Consider the following 21,392-nt stretch of genomic DNA (forward strand, 5'->3'; position numbering starts at 1 on the left):
AATCAAAATAAATTATTAATTAAACCACGTGTGCGGAGTCGTTCTTCCCCGCGGGGGTCCCTATATAAAGCCATATCCACAGGGGGTCGCTGCACCCCGTGGAAAGAGGAGGATGGTCCCAAGCATCCTTGGAACTAGGCGTCGATCTCTATTAAAAGCCTTACATCTGGATGTAGGTAACTGAGCACGCATGGCTTTCCACCTGATTTTACGCTTAAAATAGACCTTTAATTATAAACAAAAAGGCTGCGGGATGCTTTTTCCGCTTTTGTTACCAGGGAACAAAACACCTGGTTTTGTTCCTGGATGTGTCAGCTGCCCCAGGCAGGGGGATTACTGCATCGACCTGGATTGTACCTGGGAAGCAGGGGTATTGCTATACTGGACCAGAGGAGGGAAGATGCTTCCGGATTTGTCAGAATTAAAAGGAAGGAAACAAGACGAGGAAGGAGGGAGAACCGCGCGAGTTTGCAGTGTAAGCACGGTGAGCAGGAACGAGCACACCTGACGCAGAAGTCATCTGATCTCAGCGGTCGGAGCACCAGGCAGGCAATGGGACCCTCGAGCAAGACTGGAAAACAGCAATTAGGGCGGGGTTGCAGGTGGTCTGGAAGAGTGTCTGGGAGCCGGTTTGCGCTGAAGACCAAGAAGGACGTCATACCTGGAAGCCTTGATTTTGGAATGAAGGGGCTGACGCTGCTGAAATCAGTGGGAATAAGCAGCGTGTGGATGAGCATCCACGCTGCTCACTGATGAGATGGAAATGAGCCGCAGGCACGGGGATGCGGGGGAATCCTAATACAAGTGGCAAGAGGCATATGCTCCCTTTCCTGGCATCCTGGAAAGATTCCGCAGGATTCTGCTTCGCTATCTAGACCGCCTGCTCCGGGCCGGCTCCTCCTGCCTGGCCCTTCACACCACCCTGAGGTTAACCCCCGGGAGCAGAGCAGGGGCAGCTAGCGAGTTAGTAACTGCCCCCAGACTCACTTCCAGAGCGCCCCTCCTGGGCCTGGTAGGCGTGCCTGGGCTGAGTCACACTCCACTGGGCTTTCTTCTATTTTAAACCATAGTAAGGTAAGATGAACTGAGTATGAGAGAAGCTGGGGAGGGGGGAGGGGATAGGGGGGTGGGACTGGAGGAAGCTCATATGCAATGCTGCCCATGCTACAGAGTGGGAAGGTTGGGGATGAGTTTCTGGTACAGAAAGTGGTCAAGGGAATTTTCTCTCCACCTACTTGCTCCCAGCAGGAAGGGCCTCTGAGGCATTGAGCACCTCCACCACTTCTTACTATGCAGCTATGTGACCTTGGACAAATTAAACGCTGGTGCTGTGCCTCATTCGCTCTCTGTAAAATGGGGGCAGGACTACGGATCCCTAATAACAAAAAGTTCCGAGAACCAAACCCTTTCTTAATTCACTTAAAGACAAAACCTGGCCTAAACTGATGTACATAAAGCCTTTTACAGGCTTTAGACCACTTGTGATTATTTGTTTCCCTGAAGGCACATTGACTAGTTTGTATGAGAAGTGCTTCAGATCCTCTTGGGGAGTTATGTTATATAAATTACAGGCATGTGTTACCTTGCTAACATCCAAACAATTCTGAATTCTGAATCAGAGCTTGCTGCAAAGGCTTGAAATCTACAGCACCTACTGCTTCGTGTCCTGGTGAGGATTAAAGGAAGAATGCATGTAAAATGCTCAGAACAATGCCTGGTGCAGTGTTAATTGTATTATTAGATTGCTAGTGTTAGAGCCGGCTTTGTTTCTCAGCCTGACTAGTCCAGGCGGTACCTCATTCCTCTGTCACACTTCCACGAGTAGATGGACTCTAAGTGCCCCTAAGAAAACTGAAACTGTACCTTGCTTTTAGCTGTTCGCTGATGTGGTTTTGTGGTAGGGTATTTAGGGAGGTACTCCTTCGTTTATGTAAATGATCTCTGTGCTCCTCCCCACCCCCTAGCTCCTTCTGTTTGAAGAAGGCAGCTAATCCCTGTGTTTCCTACTTCAAGGGCATTTGCACCATCCTTTTGAGAGAGCTCATTCTCACTAAACACCTTATATATCCCAGGTGTCATGGTGGGGAAAGGGGAGATAGGCTGGATGGGGTAGGGGGCTTTTCAGCAGTTGGAGAGAAGAATGACTACTCTAGAGTGGAAGGGGTGGGGATTGGTGGTCTCCTGAGCCCCTGCCGCACCAGGCAAGCTCTTGGTGTCACACAGCTGTGTGATGCATCTATTAGATCTAGAGAACCTGGCCCCACAGTTTTGGCAGATTCTGGAGTCCACACTTGTCACTGGAAATAATAGAGCAGCCTGCCTTCTCCTTAGAAGAACCCTTGTGTTGGGTAATGAGGGTATCAGCAGCAAGATTAATGGGCTGAAGAACAAGTGGTCCTGATTCCAATGGTACTGAAGGCCCTTCTAGATTTTTGCAAGACCCTAGAGAAGGAGAACCTCCACTCCAGGCCGCAGTGATGCCTGACAGTGGATCTCCCTACATCCCTCCTGGCACGGGCTGAGTGGAAAGTAAAGCTATGTAATATTTTTATGTACATCTGAGCTAGTAAACTAATATTCATACTTGGGACACCAGATCCAAAAGATCTACCTAGACCATGATTGTATATATATAGATATGAAATGTCTGGAAAAGGGAAACAGAGAGACAGAAAGTAGACCTGGGCTTGGCTGGTGCTGGGAGTAGCTTTGACTGCAAACAAGCTCGAGGGTATTTTTGGGGTGATGAAAATATTCTAAAACTGGATTGTAATGACTGCACAACTATTAGTGTAATTAAAATCACTGAGTTTACAGTTATAATGGATGAATTTTGTGGCATGTAAATTATACTTCAGTCGAGTTGCAGAAAAACACCAAAAAGAACATTAGAGCCTGAGGTAAATAATCATATTGTCCCAGAAAGGATATGTCCCTTCTCCTGTTGGGCCAACATCTACTCAGTAGCTGAGCTGGTCTGGGCTTCCTTTGAGCTTTAGATTCAGTTCACCATTGACTCCAAATATTCTGAGGATGGGTTCCTCGAAAAGTTCAACAGAATTACCACATGAGCCAGCAATCCCACTTCTAGATATACACCTGAATGAATTGGAAAGAGGGACTCAGACTGATTTCCTCTTACTGATATGCAGCATCTGCCTGTACAGTATGAGGAGTGAGGTGTATAGTCGAGGCCTCCATCAGAAAGAGGCTCTGGGAGTAGACTCTCAACTGCCGCCAATTTGCAGCAGATTCAGCCAAGTATCTTGAATCCCAGGGAAAATGGCACCGCTTTATGAAACGCCAGAGAGTGTGTGTTTGTGTGTGTGTGTGTGTGTGTGTGGTCCTTGTTCCTCTCCTTCATCCTATGTCCCTAAATCATGAAACAATAAACTCATTGGGACGGAGTTGGGTATTTATCCTTTAGGGGATTGTTGGTCCTCTGTGAATATTAAATAGGAATACCATAGTAATAATACTACTTATTAATGGCTTCCTACTCCTTTCCCATTGCGTATACAGAGAAGCTCTCTTAGTGCCTGCCATCTTTCTATCAAATCAAGGCAGAACATGGAGTTAACATTAAATCTTTGTTTCCCTGTTTTGCTGTAAAACTGTTGAGTTCTTGGAGCAAAATTTTCTGTTAAAGTCTTAATTAGCCAGAGCCAGTGATTTGGAAAAATAATCATGATATCACAATTCTTTGTCATGGTCTGAAAAGTATTGTCATTATCTTCTATGTATGTTTGAGGAGTGAGAAATAGTCTCAGTACTTCATTTTCTGCATAGGTTCTTGCTTCTAATTAAATAATTCACCTGTCAGTGTTGACACACACGTGATTTGTCTGTTTTCCATCTCATTTATTTTTTCCACAATGAGACATCTCTCTTCTCAGAAGTCCCTGGTGGAGTGGGGGACACAGGCCTGGGTGTCAGGCTACCTGGGCCCAGCCTGAGACGCAGGAAGGGGCAGAGTACCCTGGGACTTACCTCTCTATCAGGGAGGTAAAGAGGCCAGGACAGGTGAACTCTTAGCTTCCGTCTAGCTCTAAAAAAAACGTGAATTCCTTTTGGTTCATTGTGTTTGGTGTCCTATTTCAGTAGTCACCAAATTAACTTAATTTCAGTTTAGGCTTTTTGTTTGTATTAGTCAGGGTTCTTCAGAGAAACAGAACTACCGTGTTTCCCTGAAAATAAGACCTAGCCGGTTAATCAGCGATAATGCGTCTCTTGGAGTAAAAATTAATATAAGATCCAGTCTTATATTATGTTAGATAAGACCTGGTCTTATAGTATAGTAAAATAAGACCGGGTCTTATATTAATTTTTACTCCAAAAGATGCATTAGAGCTTATTGTCTGGATAGGTCTTATTTTCGGGGAAACACGGTAATAGATGTAATATATTCATTTTCTGGAACAGATATCTACACCGTGTAAGCATGTCTGACTTTATATGAGGTAGAAACCCTAAGAATGTTAGGATGGGTGGTTGATAATTAGAGGATTGGGTGTTTGAATACTAAAGAAATGCCACTTTTTTTTTTTTTAAAGATTTTATTGGGGAAGGGGAACAGAACTTTATTGGGGAACACTGTGTACTTCCAGACCTTTTTTTTTTTTTTTTTTTCCCCAAGTCAAGTTGTTGTCCTTTTTCAGTCTTAGTTGTGAGGGCACAGCTCAGCTGCAGGTCCAGTTGCCATTTTTCTAGTTGCAGGGGGCACAGCCCACCATCCTTTGCAGGAGTCGAACCGGCAACCTTGTGGTTCAGAGGACGCATTCCAACCAACTGAGCCATCCGGGAGCTCAGTGGCAGCTCAGCTCAATGTGCCGTGTTCAATCTTAGTTGCAGGGGGCAGAGCCCACCATCCCTTGCCGGACTTGAGGGATTGAACTGGCAACCTTGTGGCTGAGAGCCCACTGGCCCGTGTGGGAATTGAACCGGCAGCCTTCGGAGTTAGGAGCATGGAGCTCTAAGCACCTGAGCCACCGGGCCGGCCCCGAAATGCCACTTTTTATACCTCAAGATGGTGAAATGGGACGCATCACTTACAGGTACTTACCGTTGAATTATTTTATTGACCCTCTCTGCTGCATTTGATACCTGTGATCACATGCTCTGTGCTTTCCCCGCTGCTCCGAATGCCCCATCTGAGAGCTCGCTCATAGCTGAAATCTTTGTGTTCCTGACACTCCCCCTCAGCACCCTTTAATGCTTAATGCTTCTATGCTCTCCTTCCCCACCCTGGACAATCTCACTGACCCTCATGGCCTTCGCATACCCTCCTCCAAGCTTCAGATGTCTGCAATCAATTGCTTGCTGGCATCTCAAAATCAACATGTTACAACCCCGAAATTCATTATCTTGGCCAAACTGTCTTCTCCTCGCTATTCTCCATCGCAACTCACGTCATTCACATTCACCCATTTGTATACATTAGAAATTTGGAAGCACCTCTGACTCTTCCCCCATAGTGAATTAATCATCAAGGCTTGCCCCTTGTTACTTCTTAACTTTTCTGGAATCTATTAGCATTTCTACTTCCATCAGTGATGTGCTGGTAAATGGTTAACCACCTGCTCTGGAGGGAAGCCTTGCTTTACAGCAATTATTAATTTCTGTAGAGCAAATATTCCTACTGTGGATGATTTCAAGCTATCCAAGGTTTCACAGTCTCTCCCCCAAATTCCTGGGGACTTAATTGTCTTCTGTGAGATGATAAAAGCCAGCTCCCACGCACACTGGCCCCAGCTCCCATTGATGCTTTCTCAACCTGTGCGTCTTGTTCCGACCTTCTTTTGCCTCAGCCATTCCATAGCCAATGCCAAAGAGGTCTGCTCCAAACTGAGACCTGACCATGCTGGTACCCTGCTGAGATGCCCTTGGGAGATTCGATCCCCATCTCCTACCAGCTTACGCATTCATGCCCACCGCACCCGTGTCATTTCCAGTCACCTTGCAGTGTTGTCCCTGTCACACTGCGTGTATGTCTTTCCTTGCTACCCTTCTCATGCTGTCTGCCCACTTCCATTCCCTTCCTCTGTTCCTGGCTTCTATCCTTTTGTTCTTTGAGGCTCAGCTCAGCTGAAACCTCCTCCAGCCATTCTTCAGATTGGGTTGGGTGCCCCATCCCTGTGTGTCTATAATAACATTAGCAGGCTTTGATTGCTGTGCTTACAACCTTGCACCCATGGGGCTTTGTTCTGTTTGTTTGTTTTGATCTTTTTTCTTTCTATTCTGTAAGCGACTTAGGGAGAAATCACGTATTGAGATTCTCACCCCCATCTCTACCCCAGCTTTATAGCTACAGAGCATAGAACAGTGGCTCTCTCATTGAAATCAATCAATAAATGCTTCTTAATTATCAAATGTGTGTGTGTGTGTGTGTGTGTGTGTGTGTGTGTGTGTGTGTTTGGGATATGGCGGAGGTTAACAGTTGTCCAATTATCTATTGCTGTATAACAACCCCCCTCCCAACCACACAATTTTTGGCTTAAAACTGTTAAAATAAAAAACAAACAGAGACCAACCTTGAAAATTCCCTGAGCAGATAAAATTAGTTTAGTCATACCAGCAAAGCTTAATTTAGCTGATTTTGCAAGTCTAACTTGACCTGGTTCATTTCTTGCTTATGCCTCTGGAAATCAGAAGCAAAACTTGAACTCTTTCCCAAGGTTGATATGAGGTAACTGCTGACCTATTTCCCTGTCATTTAAGAAAATTCTAATGTAATAACCAATCCCTGTGAAGAACAGTCACTGCTTTCTCACTCTATAAGCTGTGAGATTTATAGCAATATTCCATGTTTGGGTTTGAAATGTTCTTACTTTGCAAACTGTCTTTTGGTGTGAACCCAATAACCTTGTACTAATCACTACTTTGGTGATTTGTTGGTTTTACTTCTGTTATTTCTGAACTTTTGAGAAAACAGTAACAATTATTTTGCTCATGAATGTGGGAGTTAGTCGGGCTCTGCTTGGCGGTTCTTGACTGAATTCTTTCGGCAGTCAGATGGCATCTCAAAACCTGGGAAGACTCAAAGGGCTGGGGCTCCGTCGGCTCTTTCCCCCCTGTATACCTCCCACTCCATGCACATGGCTGCTTCAGGGTAGCTAGACTTCTTCCATATGATCCAAAGTGGACTTCCTCTGCCCTGCCACCCCCCCCATTCTGATTGTCATCTATTCAGTTTTGGGAGGGTACAGCCCCAGACTCCAAGATGGTTTTGGAGGTGTGGTTTTCCTACTTTCAGTGTCTCTTTGACTAAGTTTCAGGTCAGTTGCTCCGTTGCGTTTCCCTCAGCACCTGAGGCTGAAAACTCTTTCCCAGGTTTTTTGGCAGTTGACTGTTTGTCTCCCCAACATCACAAAAATGGCCCATTGGAAGCCAAGGAGTTGAGAGAAACCCTTGGGAGATCTGACTGGCAGATTTCAGGTCAAGAAAAAATAAAATTCATGAGTTTTTTGGGGGTCGGGGGGAAACTTCTGTTTTCTTTCCCAGTTCTTCTAGGTCCAGATCTCTGACATTTGAATGGGTTCCTCTTTTACTTTCCCTCATTTGTCACAGATAACATCTTAATCAGTAATTTGCAACAATAGAGTAATTTTTTTGCATACTATTTCATGCAATAGATGCTTTTTGTAAAAAGACAAGCTTTTCGATGATAAGCCATAAAAATGATCGTTAAGAGTTTGGCAGCTAAGCAGGAAAGACAGCCAGCAGTCTCAAGACTTGGGCTCAGATCCTCTCGCCACCATTTAATAGTTGCTTCACTTCTCTGAGTATCGGTGTCCTCATCTGAAAAACGGATAACACCTGCCTTACTCGCCTTCTAGAATCATAAGGATCAAAGCTGGTGGAAGCTCAGATGTTGCACCTGCCTGAGTCTGGACAGTGGGTGAGGGAAGGGCTCAGCGGGGAATCCATGGTTTCTGCCAGCGCTTCTGCTGTGGGGAGGCTGCCCCTCGGGCTCTCGTTCTGCAGCCAGATGATTTGCTTCCTCCCTGTGTGTCCCTGGCGCCTTTCGAGCTGCTGCCCCAGAGCTGGAACTCAGAATGAGTGAGTCAGTCAGCAAAATGCTCTTCCCCACTTCTCCTGCCTGGCCCAAACTGACTCATCTATCCAGTCTCAGATGAAACATCATTTCCTTAAGAAAGCCTTCTTTGGGGCTGCCGGTTAGCTCCCTTGGTTAGAGCGCGGTATGCTTGACGGCAAAGTTGCCGGCTCGATCCCTGCATGGGCCACTGTGAGCTGCGCCCTCCACAACTGGATTGAAACAACTACTTGGCTTGGAGCTGATGGGTCCTGGAAAAACACACTTAAAATAAATAAAAGTTAAAAAAAGAAAGAAAGTCTTCCTTGAGCACGCCCCACCAGGCCCCACTCTCCTGGACTAGGGTCAGGAAATAGATAGCAGATATTAGGATAAAAAAAGCTTTAAAAATTAAGAATCTAATCAAGGCTGAAGAAGTTAGCTACAACCTCAGTGAAGAGTACAGATTTCTCTGCGCAGATGGAAGAAGTCAGAAATGGCATCCCTTCAACTCAGAAAAGCTCAACCGTATAAAGAACTCAGACACGATATAGTAACTGTGAAAAGGGCTCATTCTTAAATTCTCCTAACATTGAAGATACTAGAATGTTTCAACTTAAATACATTTACAATCAGATTACAATTAGATGATTTTAGATGGGAATTATAAGGCTGACTTCTTGGTCCAATTAGGCAAATTTTCTTAAACATTGCAACTACATAAATACCAAATATGCACACTCCTTAACGTAAAAAAAAAAAGTCAAAACACATAACTCTTAAAGATTTAACGCATGCTTTAATTCTAAATCTTCCTGGGGTTAAAAGAAGCTTCTTCTGTAGTAGGCAGAATTCTAAGATGACTCCCACCCCTTGCGTATGGGTGGAACTTGGAAATATGATGAGATGTTATTCCCATGACTAGATTACTAACCAGTTGACTTTGAACAAATCAAAACAGATTCCTGGAAGGGCCTGCCTTAACCAGGCAAGCCTTTACAAGGTGAAGCATCGGAGTAATGTGCTCCTGCTGACTTTGAAGATATAGCTGACCCCTGACCAACAGACAGAAAAAACACTGGGACCTCAGCCCTACAACCACAAGGAATTCGATTATGCCAACAACCAGTGAACTTGGAAGAGGATCTTTAGATGAGAACCACAGCCCCAGATTTCAGCCCGATGACACCCTGATCTTACCTGTGCGTGAACTCCTAATCCACAGAAACTTTGTAATAGAAAACTACTATTCCCTCTGTGGTGGGCTGAATTGTGTCCCTTCACCCAAATATGTTGAAACACTGACCCCCTTATGACCTTATTTGGAAATAGGGTCTTCGCAGATGTAATCAAGTTAAGAGGAGGTCATACTGAATAAGGGTGGGCCCTAAATCTGATGACTGGCATCCTTATAAGCAGAGGGAGATTTGGGGACACACTTGCACATACACAGGGAAGATGGTCAAGTGATGATGCAGGCAGAAACTGGAGTGATGTAGCTAAAACTCAGGGAATGGTAAGGCATGGATGCAGAATCAGATCTGGATCCTAGACAGTCGCACTAGCTGGGCTTTTGGGACACTCATCTCTCCTGGTTCTCCTCCTGCCATTTTCAGTGGCCCCTTCTACTCAGCATCCTTGCTGGCACTCCTCCTATTGCCCTCTAATGGCTGGAGTCCTCAGGGCTCCGTCCGGGCTCTACCCTCTGAGTCTCTCGCCAGGTGATCTTGTCATTCCCTTGTCTTTAAATCCCATCGATGTGTTGATTACACCAAACTTGACATCCCCATGTCAGGCGCCTTGAGTTTCCTTCTGGAACATACAAAAGCAGGTCTGATGGCATCCCCGTCCAGCAATGCCGAGGATGCCACCCGACCCCCCCACCTTCATTCTTCATTTGACTTCCTTCAGATCTCAGTGAGCTTACATTTAACCTTCTCTGACCGACGTAGCATTGGATCCATGTCACTTCGTCCTGCTCATTTCCTTCTCAGTATTTTTTCATTCCCTACAATGTTATTCACTTCTTGTTCACTTGACTGTTATTGGTTGTACTCTGTAGAATTTTAGCTCCATGAGGAGACCATGTCTCTCGTTTACTTTTCTGGGCCCAGAGCCACGCAAAGTGCCTGACCAAAAGCAGCTGCTCAGCAATACCTGATGAACACATGAAAGGTTGTCCTGAGCAGGTCACCTAACCTTGCTGAGGTAATTCCATCTATTCTATAATTTTAAGAGGATTCTATGGGATATAAGGTGGTATACTTGGAAGAGCCCAGTCTGCTACCTGGCACATAGCAGGTGTTTATTAAAAGTTAGTAAATGTAAATTAAATGTTATTTCCTTCCCCTTTTTCTGGGCCATACATAATAAGCTTATAACATGCACCTAAAAGCCCTTCATTAAATCTGGTGTGATGCACGTCACATAGTTCTAAACTGAGTGTACTTATTATCTAGTATACGGATGCACTGGGCTGTGTTCTCAGAGACAATGATTTAAATGGTGTGTATCCTGCTATGTGTCAAAGTTTGAGATCCAGTTATATGGAGTATACATTAAAGTGCAGTACTGGGTATATTAGTCAAAGTTCTCCCGAAGGGAAAAACACAATAGAAGACTGTCTGTCTGTGTGTCTGTCTGTCTGTCTATCTTCTATCTATCTATCCATCATCTATCTATCTATCTATCTATCTATCTATCTATCTATCTATCATCAGTAGGGTAGGCTGGCAGGCTGGACATTTAGGTAAGACTTGATGTTGCAGTCTTGAGTCTGAATCACACAGGGAGCAGGCTGGAAACACAGGCAGGATTTTATGCTTCGGTCTTAAAGAAAATTCCTTCCATTTTGGGAAACTTCAGTCTTTGCTCTTAGGGCCTTCAACTGGACGAGGCCCACCGCATTATGAAGGGTAGTAAGCTTTACTCAAAGGTACTGATTTAAATATTAATCACATCTAAAATATACCTTCACAAAAACATCCAGATTGGTGTGTGACCATACAACTTGACATTCTGTCCTAGCCAAATTAACCATGACACTGGGCAAATATTTTAATGATCAATTTTAAGAAGAATGTTGAAATAGTCTAATATTATGTTGAAATAGTCTAATATTTCTTCAGTTTTAGCCTGAGTTTCATGGAGAACCTATAATACAAAATCCTTACTCCTTCTTGCAGGAGTTTGTTATTGATTTTTCTTTTCAGTGTTTTCCCCATTAGTCTAAACAGATTCAATACTTTGGAGGTGGGAAAACAGTTCTTAGTTAGGAGTTTATTAATCATTACTCACCCAGACTGGCAAGTCTAGAAGTCTCTCTCCTTAAAAGAAAGACATCTGTGTGTCATATACCCCACTTCAAATATTGTTTATTATTTCATTCAAAAAGCCACAAAAACAAAACAAACAAAACAAACCAATTCCAGACCGCTAGTCACTATGCTGGATGCTAGTTACAATGACAAAATGTGGCTTTGGTTTTCTAATTGTTTTTTGCTGGTTGTCACAGGGCCCCTTAAATCTCATGACTTGTTTGACTAAAGAAAACAGGCACTTCATGAAACTGCAAAGGAAATGGAAAGGAAGTAGCAGGAAAGACCCCTTTGCTTCTGAGATACTCATTAGAAGTTGGGAGAGATTTGTCATGAAGTGATATAAAGCATTTTTCCAGCAGGAAACAATTTGTTGAGAATAGTTCCAGGTATGCAGTGGGCCTCCTGATGCTCATTAAGTCTAATCTGATTTTCTCAGCCTGTGACTATCTGTGTCCGGTAGAAGGCGCCAAAGGAAAGCACTCCTATTGGCTGAGACCCTTTCTTTTGCTCCATTTTAGTGTGACATGTGGACCAGAATAAGAAGTGGACAAGAAAATAGTTGCTTCTCCTCGCACGTGGTATATTGTAGAATAATGGAAAGGTAGGTCAAACACAGACTTCCCAGTAAAACGGCACCTAGACACAGAGTTAGCACAGGAAATTGTGTGTGTGTGTTTGTGGGGGGGGAGGGGCCAGAGCCCCAGAGAGTAGTTTACAGGCTCTCGGCCTCACGTGAAGGGGTGCTGGCTCGGGTGGTGGATGGCCGTGGGCTGTGGCTGATTGGCCATCGGCTGTGGCCTGTTAGCCGATTGGCCGCTGGTATAACTGCTACGGCTATGGAGGAGAGCCGAGGACTGCCGAGGATTGCCGAGGAGCTGAGCAGAGCCGAAGAGAGCGGAAGAGGAGAGCCGAGAAGAGCGGAAGAGAGGAGAGGAACAGAGTCAAGAGAGTGGAGGAGAGTCGTCGGTCGGTCGGTTGGCGGAAAGGCGGACGGCAGGTCGCGCGTCCAGTGGGCCCAGCCTCCAGTGAGACCATAGTGGTATGACTCCCCTACCTATGGCTCCGTGGGAGTTCCTTTTTGGCCTCACTGTATCCTGCGTTTTTGTGTGGGGAGCGGGAGCAGAGACCCCGCAGGCCGCCCCGCCTGAAAAATGGGGCGGCGAGCAGGGTCTCCTGCTCGACAGTGTGTGTGCACGTGAGTGCGCACGCGTTTCTGAAATGAAACAGCAAAGAACGGAAGTGATGAAAAATTCTTCAAGAAAAGGTGACCAGAAAGTATTCTAGAAAAACCTATGAAGATAATTAAAAAGTTGGAGAAGATGAGAGAGAGAGAGGAGAGCTCAAGTGAACATGAGACTTGGAACTTGGGTGAAAAGTATTAATATGGGGAACTCCAGAAGAAGGGGTCCTAGTCCTCTGTTTCTTGTAGTCCTCATAATAGTGAATGGAATTTCAGTGAATACCATATAAGTGGAGGATGAGGGGAAAAGACACCAAATCATTTAGAACCAATTCAGTGGAATTCTTTGTGTCAAGGGACTTAAAAGTCTAGTGCTCACAAACTGCATGTGGTACCTGTTGGGGAAGGTGGAAGTCAAAGCTTTAGGTACTCACAGAGGAAGCACCCTACTGTGGAAAGGAGACAAGAAAAAAGCAAAGTTGAGTTGGAATGGTAGACCTACTGGGTTCACCTTCTGTTTGTTACACTTTTAGAATCTCCCATTAAAAGAACCGATAAGGTGGAAGATGCCCAGAGAGATTTTCTGCCGGCTGCAGTTAAAGGATCTCTTGCTCAGTTTAGAAGCTGCTTCCAGAGCGTGACCATCGACATAATTTGGAAAAAGTTCCCTGTGTCCTATGCCACCCATCCAGAGACATTTCAAAAAGGAACACAAAGGAGAGCACTAATGACGTATTCTCGTGAGCACACACAGGTGACCACTGAAGACGAGACTAAGAAGCTACCATAGATTCTTCCTGAGAATGTTGCTTCTCTCAGGGTTCCCTGCAAGTTATAAAACTCCTAAGTGAACCAATGCTACAGGACGAATAGATAATGCATAACAATATACAAATGTTATAGGCTTTGCAATTTACTTCAATTCCAAGTAACTTCCAACATTGGGTGCCAAAAAACTAGAAGTTCCTTTCTTCCAGGAGACTTGATTTCTTACTCAAAGAGTATGCCATCCAGGTTGTTAAAAGTTTGAGCTGAATTATAAAATCTTTGGAAGGGAGTGGTGCTTAGTCCACGTTATTCCAATTAATCATTCAAAAAAGATCTCCTAAACATACTCCGATAAACCAGTGGCTGTTAAATTTGTGTGCTAAAGAGTTGTTACCAGGAATGACATTGTACCTCGTTCTTCTGCTGGGCTAGTAAGGTATTTGTTGTCCTCACGAATAGGATGTGTACTTGGATAAGCAGGATGTCCTCCTCCTTTCTCTGACTTTTAACAACGTATCTCTTTGATTTAGAGGTATGTGCAAACCTGGAATCCTGCTGGGCAGCTGCAAGAAGCCTTGACCCAAGTAGGAGCTGCAGCAAAGCGTTTTCTAACTGGGGCTAAGTCTCTCTTTGTCCTGCTCGTTACTATCTACCTAACTACCCCATCAGAATCACCTGAGGTTCAGGTTAAGATGCAGATTCCTCGGCCCAAACTTCACACTGTCTGAGTAGAGATTGGGGGTAGAGCCTAGGAATTTGAATGTTAAACAATCATTTCAGATGACTTCAATGCAGAAGAGCGAAGGACCTCTTTTAGAGAAATATTGCCCTGAGCAAAGGCAGATTGGTCAATCAGAGAGGACTTGAAGCTCACTTCTCCATTCATTCATTTTTTCATTTATTCATTTACTTACTCCCTCTCTCCTGAACACATTAATTCAACACACATTTCTGGTGCCTTAACATTGTACTTGGTGATGTGGGACATAGTAAATATAAAGAGACTCAGTTCCTGCTCGAAAGGAACTTGTATCTCAAGCCTGAGATATATGTAATATATATATATATATATATATATATATATATATATATATATATATATATATATATATATATATATATCATATATGTCCATATGTATACACGAGGTGTGATCAAAACATTCGGTGAATGTTTAAATTAAAAAAACGTATTACAGTGAAAGATGCATTGCCATTAATCCCTCACAAAATACTCCCTCTCACTTTGAACACACTTATCCCAGCATTCTTGCCACTTTCTGAAGCAGTTCTGGAAGTCCTCTTTCACGAGTGTCTTTAGTTGCGCTTTCCTGGCTGCCTCCATGTCCTGAATTAGTTTGACTTTCGGGACGAGCCAGAAGTCACATGGTGCCAGATCCGGTGAATTAGGTGAGTGAGGACACACCATAATGTTTTTATTTGACAGAAATTGCCATATATCAGAAGCAATGTGTGACACGGAGCGTTATCATGATGGAGGATGATTTATGGCACACTTTAAAGCATACCTTCTCTTCTTAACTGTAGCTTACACCTGAATGACTGCACTAAACAAGTTGAAACTTGTCACCGTTATTAAGGTTTGACGCGTCGCTTCCCATATTGAAGATGCCTGCCTTCCCATTGGATAGCACTCGGCAGCGCCATTCATTCTCTCTCTCTCTCTCTCTCTCTCTCTCTACATATATATATATATATATATATATATATATATATATGTATGTATGTATATATGTAGATGTATATATATGTATATAAAATGTATATTATATATATAATATATTTATATATATATATTATACACACACACACACACACACACACACACACACACACACACACACACGAGGGCCAAAAAAACGTATACACATTTTAAGAACTGTTATATATGCTCAAGTATTAGTTCACCATCATCAGAAGTGTATGGATGCTGATGGTAACCACTTTGAGCACCTCTTGTAATTGCATAATTCAAATGTGACTTGCATTCCTCTTTTGTTATTGGTATATATTGAGTTTTCCATTTTTAATAATTCTTTCCTTTCTTAAAATATGTATACATTTTTTTGCCATATATCTACATCTCCATATATAGATATATGCCATATATGTGTGTATATATATATATATATATATATATATATATACATATACATATATATATATATATGTATATATATATGTATTCACAGGATGTACAGTACAGCATAGGGAATATAGCCAATGGCACTGTAATAGCTATGTATGGTGTCAGATGGGTGGTAGACTACTTGGGTTTATCACTTTGTGAGGTGTGTCAATGTCTAATCATTATGTTGTGTTGTACACCTGAAACTAATAATAAAAAACACCTCATCATGAGAAAACAGAAGTTGCTCTTGATGAAGTTTGCCCCTAGTGGCCATCTGTGTCATTACTAGTCCAGAGAGGCTTTTCCTCTGGTTTAGGACGTTACTGGCTATGTGTATCATTTCTATCCACTGCTTATGCTATATGCTTCTATTATTTTAATTTTCTCTACGAGTTTCAGGAAGACATAGCTGATTAACTTACCTCAGAAGTTTCTTTCCTTCTCTACCAAGTAGGGCCATGCTATTTGCCAAATCTGAATACTTCCCTTTTCTGTCCCATTGCTATTTGCTCTAGATGTTTTTCTAATATGTTCCTCTAGATTTTGTTTTATGAAGTTTTCCATGGTGAGCTATGTGAAAACAGCAAGTTTTGGGTCTGCCAAAAGCATCTGCTGTCTAAAGAAATCTTGTCCACATTCAACTTGCCTGGGTTACATAATCCTTCCCAGAAGAGATCCTTCCATCAGACCAACGACTATTACAAAATCAGTCAATAGTATATGGTCTTTCCTTCCACCCTCCCTCCAACATAGCTCATCTTTTCTGTGCTTTACCACAAATCCTAACCATGATTTCTTGGGCACGTTTTCCCATGGTACAACATACAATACGTGGTCACCTTAACAGCCACTCACTAATTTTTGAGTTTTTACACTGATGTGACTCGACTTCCCCTCTCCAACCTGCCCTGATATTTGGTAACCAATTCATACTGCTGTCCCAATATTCGCCTGGAGGGTCCTCCTTGTTCTTCCTAGAAAGTCTTCTGCAGCTTTTAGACACACCCTCTCAGGGGTCACTCTAGTCAGCTGAGATCCTGCATCCCTTCCTGTCTGAAGTTTCTGGGGTACAGTCACCCTTTCCGATCTAGTAACAATGAAAGCACCACCCCTTTCCTGAAACCCTCTGTGAGAGCAGGGAGATCACCCACATCTGCCTCCCCTGACCTACGGAGCTCAGCTCTCCTTCACATCTGTTGAGTCTGACCCTCAAATTCTCAACCTTCCTCCTGAGGAAATCTTTCACTTCCTCTGGCGAAATCAACCTGGATTTCTTTATTCTGTTATTATTCTATTGCACCTATTCTTATAGGAAGGTTGCAGCACACTTGTCAAACCACCCCGTTTTCTCCTGTCCTCGGAAGAAGAGCTGATACCTTGAGACCAAGCCCTCCAGGTGCAGGAATCCTGAGTGGCTTTTGGGGCGCTGGGGCTATTGCAGCTTCACTGAAATGATCTCTTCCCTCAAACCAAGAATGTGCCATGTTTTTGTTTTTTCTTTTATCAATAAGGCCCCCATCTTTCTGTTTGTTGTTAATAAAATTCTACCACCTTTCTATGGTCAAAGCCACACGTTAGGTCTCAGATGTCTAAAATCAAGATCAGACTTTATCTAAATTAACAAATCCGTGTCCAACTTGAAACTACAAAGTGGGGAATGAATGACTCCTAAAAGGCTGTTTTTAAATAATGTGTATCCATGGGTTGGCCTGTGCATAGATTCCCCCCTTGCTTGTTATTCAGTTTAAACACCACCAAAAGAGAACAATCAGTACACACAGTTTAAACCTCAGTTACACAATATTTCTTCTTAGCAGCACACAAGGCACAAGGAATTTATTGCACTAAATGTCTGGCCTGCACACGTGGTTGAAAATTCAGATTGTAAAAGCAGCAATAATTATCCTCCTGTCCTTATAAGTGAATCCATGCCCCGGCTGCACTTGTTACTTAGGCCCCGATGGCACACCGTCTGCAGAGAACCTGTGAAGCTTGTTAAACAGGAGTGCAGTTCAAGATAAAACTGCAGTCATCCAAATTCTAAAGCCAGCCCTCTGGGCACCGTGAGCAAACACCAGCAGGAAAGACCAGCACGTGTCACAGCATCTGGCTGCATAACGACCACCACTTCCCCGGGCTCAGTGTGGCCAGGAATTACAGTGGTCACCAAGGTCAAAATACACAGCCTAAGACGGAAAGCGTTTGCAGGGGTCATGGGAGGTCAGAAAGAAAACAAAAGTCTCCACGCTCACCGGGCACAAATAGGCCATTGCAAACTTGTCAGGGCATGAACCCCAATGGCCTGGCACTACAATAGCAACAGTCTCTGATTACTTTTTTCCTGATTCATGAACAAAAAAGCAAAGAGTAAAACCTTAAAAGCAACCAAAGATTGTGGGGACAGGGGCAGGGTGTGGAATAGATTATGTTCAAAAAAGGAACAGTTGGAGAACCAATTACTCAACAGCAATTATGGAAGCCAAAGTGCAACAGAATGTCATCTTCCATATCATCAAAGACACTAAGTACCAACGTGGAATTCTCTACGAAGTGAAAATATGTGCCAACACTCAGACAAAATAAAAACAGAGATTCACTACCAGGCATTTCTCACTGATGAAAATTCTAAAGGATGTCCACTACAAACAGAAGAAAAACTACCCCATATGGAAGTTCTGAGATGTAAGTAAGAAACACTGGGGGGACACACTGGGAGAGGGTGAGGGCAGACAGTGGGATCAACAGTGGTCACCACTCAATGTGGGGCGTTGGAATCCAAGGCAGTGAGGAGGACATGTGCGTGGGCACAGCAAGGAGATGAAACAAATAAGATACAGATGATGGGAGCCACCTTACTGCCATAAAAGGGACTTAACAGAGAGTGAAGAAAAAACCCTGTGGAATGATCCCTGTGGAATTTGACTGGAATTAGAAGAATTGGTAGGAATTCATAGTTTTCATTATATTTGATATTGAACCCACGTGTGCGTGTGTGCGTGCATTTCTGTTGACACACATAATCCCTGTTGTTCACTGAGGGAGCCCGAGAGCAACGACAACCACTAGCAACATGCATACCCACCGCATCTGGTGTCCAGATCCAGGTCTCCCGATGTCACTCTCCCCCCTAAGAGGATTCAGGGCTTCTATAGAAAATGTCCAATGGCAGGGCTGGGGCGGACAACTGCAAGATGAGCTTGGAACAACTTGTCGAGAGAGGAAGGATGTGCTCAAAGAATAATGGGGACAGGTCAAAAAGATATGCTGTGAGCTTGAAATGGCTACCACTGGGCAAATCAGGAGCATTTAAGCACCAAAGTAATAAGCTTTCCTTCCTCCCTCATCTGTTTGCGTGTTTCGTTGGATGTATTGATCAATGCAGGAGGGATGACAGAATCATACTATAATCATTTGGCAACCATCAAGGCATTGATTCAGCAAGAGTCATCAATGGGTGCTCCATCTAGTGGGTGAGATTTTGAGGATTGACGATATATTTACAGAGTCTCAGGGTATCTGCACACAAGAGATAAGGGAATAACCAAGGGGAAATAGTAATTTTATGGTGGACAAACTCGGCGACGCTTCTTAACCACACGATCAAAGTCAACATTGCCAGTAACGGAATCCAGCACGTGCCTCCAGATTTGCTGCACTGGGAAGAACTCAGCATCACTTGTGTGACATTTCTGCCAAGTCGGCGTAACCAGAAGCTTCTTAATTTTAAGACTGTTTCCAAAAAACAAATCGATAAATCAATGACTAGAAAAGGTGAAAAACCTTAGACAAATTTTATTTCTGTAAGAGGACAGCTTTATGAATCTGTGTTTAAAATTATATATTAATATAATCAGATTTATGGCACTATAACAATTGTAATACATCCAAACATTGATCGTAACCATAACAGCAGATATCAAAATGATGTCTGTGAAAATTTTTAGGTTCATACACAGTGATAAATATTGGAAAATTGAAAAATAGCTATCAGTTTACACCACTGCAGTATTAATGACAACTTGGTTGTTTGGGTGTTGGATAAACAGCTAGTATTTGGGCAGCATGAGTATGTAAAACTTAACACTGCTTGTTTTCATCCACAAAATCTGCTCCAAAGCTAGTTAGACGCCAAGAAACACAGTTTGAATACTATATAGATTTTCATATACACATATGAAACGAAAATATTTTCCTTCAGTAAGAATTTTCACATGCCATATGTTTAATGGGAAAGAAGGAAAATGCTATGTAAACAGCCCAGTAAAGGTGAACTATTTATATTTCAGATCATATAGTTCTTACTCAAAAACGACATATATTCTTGTGATGCATTCAAAACTAGATCATCACTAGATATTAGAGCAAAGTAGACGGTGTTCAGATTGAAGTTCAGCATCAGCTAGAAAAAAAAAGAAAGAATCATACTCTTTATCTAAAATGTAAGTATACATGTTAAGAAGAATGAAAAAAACCTATGAAGACTCCACTACCCAGTAGGAGATTACTATTACATATCACTTGCCCATGGCTGCACACTGAGTTAACTGCTCTTCCTGCTAAGTTTCAGAGCTTCTGATTGTCTCATTCTTCATTCATTTATTCAACAAGCATGTGCTAAGGTAGTACAACAAGCACTGAAGTTACAAGGTGAAGAGGACATGGTCCACCCCAGAACCATCACCTACTCTAAACTGGAAAAACAGGTGAACAGGCCATTTCCATTCAGAGTCACATATACCATACAAATATAAAGCAGGGCATTATCGGAACACATAGAAGGGACCTCCTGGCTTTGTGTCAATATTGTCTGCCTTTTGGTGGCGGTGATACGTATGTTCGTATCTGAAGGACAAGGAAAAAGCATGCCACATAGAAGGAAGAAGCAGATGCAAAGACTAGAGTGGGGAAGAACACGCGTGGAATGAGAAGTAGTCTAGTTTAGCTATCAATAGATGCTAGAGCAAAGGGGCAGACTAGAGTTAGTAGCAAGAGAGAAGGCCGAATTATTTGGCAAGAAGTAAATTGATTTGGGTGGTTTTAACCATGCAAAAGTATGTGATGTTTCTCCTGAAGGTAAAAGGTAAACCAATGACAAAGTCAATGACTGGAGGTTTAAATGTCACCGATCAGGTGACAGCTATATGGACTGTAATTGCCTAAGTATTACTAGATGAGCCTGGTTACTGGGCCTTATATCACTAGCAAAAACAGGATAGGTTGATGAAGCCCAGTTTTCAATGTGCAAGTTAAAAGTTCCATATGGGTGGTAGAGGAAAGGAAGGGGACGGCCAGAAATAAAAAGAGATACATGGACTTTGAGGTTTTCGAAAGGCTACACGTGATGAATAAATGAGGAAGAAATGTATTCTTCATAATGCTTGTTTATGCTTTCAACTTTCCCACTTGCAATGCATGAGAAAATAGTTATTGTAGTATCTATTATCAAAACATGGAGAAGGATGCCATACTCTTTATTGTTTATTTCAGAAATTAATGATATCTAACTGGAATCAGTACATTTTGGCCACCTACCTTCTTCTACATCTCTAGTTATGCTTTCCACCAACTTCTGCTGCTCCTGAAATAAATCAAATCTTAGTTACAGTATTTAAGTTAAACAAGAGGCTTTAATGTAGGAATGTGGCCTTTACATAACACCTTTAAAGAGTAGACCTTGCTTGGGCATTGTGTAAATACACACAAAAGTAATCACATAAATAAAATAAATTTGTACTCATTTTAATTTAATAGAGAACATATATAGGTGATGCTGTTTAGACTAATCCGACCAAAGTGCAGCTGAAATTGGTCTACTGAATACACACAATTTCAGAAGGATGAGGTGTGATCTGATTCCTACAAAGAATCAAACAAGTCATATTTTACAGTGAAAGCATTACTTTTCAATCCTTAGAAAAACAGCCCTTTATAAAACTTTAAT

The 21,392-nt window shown here is 42.8% G+C and overlaps 2 long non-coding RNA genes across 4 annotated transcripts; one reads left to right on the forward strand and one right to left on the reverse strand.

Moving 5' to 3' along the window:
- The first annotated feature begins 42 nt into the window (after positions 1-42).
- Positions 43-14,337, forward strand: LOC148759227 (uncharacterized). Of its 3 annotated transcripts, none has more exons than XR_016018031.1 (3): positions 64-1,074; positions 4,846-5,054; positions 11,871-14,337. It is a non-coding gene; the product is annotated as an uncharacterized LOC148759227 (long non-coding RNA). The 3 variants fall into 3 exon arrangements; XR_016018032.1 differs by lacking the exon at positions 11,871-14,337 and adding an exon at positions 7,836-8,791; XR_016018030.1 differs by lacking the exon at positions 11,871-14,337 and having other exon boundaries at positions 43-1,074; positions 4,846-6,369.
- A 4,886-nt stretch (positions 14,338-19,223) lies between these two features.
- On the reverse strand, positions 19,224-21,110 carry LOC148759228 (uncharacterized). The gene is made up of 2 exons (XR_016018033.1): positions 20,984-21,110; positions 19,224-19,850 (listed from the first exon to the last, which is right to left on the reverse strand). It is a non-coding gene; the product is annotated as an uncharacterized LOC148759228 (long non-coding RNA).
- Between the last annotated feature and the right edge of the window lie 282 nt (positions 21,111-21,392).

The sequence above is a fragment of the Rhinolophus sinicus genome, chromosome 1 (assembly GCF_057876585.1).
Source record: "Rhinolophus sinicus isolate RSI-liver-muscle chromosome 1, RSI-T2T, whole genome shotgun sequence".
Taxonomy (NCBI): Eukaryota; Metazoa; Chordata; class Mammalia; order Chiroptera; family Rhinolophidae; genus Rhinolophus; species Rhinolophus sinicus.